The sequence below is a fragment of the Silene latifolia genome, chromosome 1 (assembly GCF_048544455.1).
Source record: "Silene latifolia isolate original U9 population chromosome 1, ASM4854445v1, whole genome shotgun sequence".
Classification (NCBI taxonomy): domain Eukaryota; kingdom Viridiplantae; phylum Streptophyta; class Magnoliopsida; order Caryophyllales; family Caryophyllaceae; genus Silene; species Silene latifolia.
In genome coordinates this window covers 161564271-161565261 of record NC_133526.1, presented here as the reverse complement: position 1 = coordinate 161565261, position 991 = coordinate 161564271, and the positions used below count along the sequence as shown (strand labels likewise).

The window sequence follows — 991 nt, the reverse complement described above, 5'->3', positions numbered from 1 at the left end:
AATACTATTGAGTTCATCAACCCTTTTGCAAGAGAAGGTGAGGAGAACCCAACACAAAATCCAACACAAAATCAACCCACAATGCCTAAGTTTTCATCACATTCCGTACCCACCGAGGAGAACCTACCCAATGGTACTCCCACACCACAACACTTAACCGGAAATTTTATTGCCAAATCCGCATTTATCCAATTAGTCGAAAGAAGCCAATTTGGGGGGATGCCTAGTGAAGACCCTCATTCTCATATGGAGACTTTTTGTGACTATTGTGATGCGATTTCTCAAACCGGTGTAACTCAAGACCAAATTCGATGGGTCTTATTTCATTTTTCTCTAATTGGCACCGCAAAACAATGGTTGAAAGGCCTTGATAAGGCTACTCTCGGAATTGATTCTTGAAAGAAATTGGCTCTAGCTTTCTACAAAAAGTTCTATCCACCGGAAAAGACTAACATGCTAAGAGCTCAAATTACGGGCTTTAAGCAAAGAGATGAAGAATCCTTGTATGAAGCTTGGGAGCGATTCAAGGGAATTTGTCGCTCATGTCCTCACCATGGACATAGCGAGTGATTCTTGGTACAACAATTTTGGAACGGTCTTTATGAAGACTCAAGAAACATTCTCAACATGGGATCAAATGGAATGTTGACCGAAGTTGATAACAATCAAACTTGTAACAAGATTGAGGAAATGGCGGTCCATAATTCACAATATAGTAGACCTCGCAAGGCTACTAGAGGAGGAAAGCATGAAGTGGACTCCATTACTCAATTGGGTGCTCAACTTAGTGCTCACATTGATACCATCAATTTGAAGTTTGAAAAAGCTATGGCTAGACTTGAAGAATCCTCAAAATCACCAAAGCATCATGTTAATGCCATGACGGCATCTTCATCAATCCCAAGTGGGATATGTGAGAATTGTGGAACTTTGGGACATGACCAAAGTGAATGTTGGGGAACAAATGAACAGGTGAATGCTTTTCAAGCAT

The 991-nt window shown here is 40.8% G+C and overlaps 1 non-coding gene across 1 annotated transcript; it reads right to left on the bottom strand.

Annotated features, from left to right (window-relative positions):
- Nucleotides 1-453: 453 nt before the first annotated feature.
- On the bottom strand, nt 454-561 carry LOC141618612 (small nucleolar RNA R71). Its single transcript, XR_012531444.1, has one exon. It is a non-coding gene; the product is annotated as a small nucleolar RNA R71 (small nucleolar RNA).
- Between the last annotated feature and the right edge of the window lie 430 nt (nt 562-991).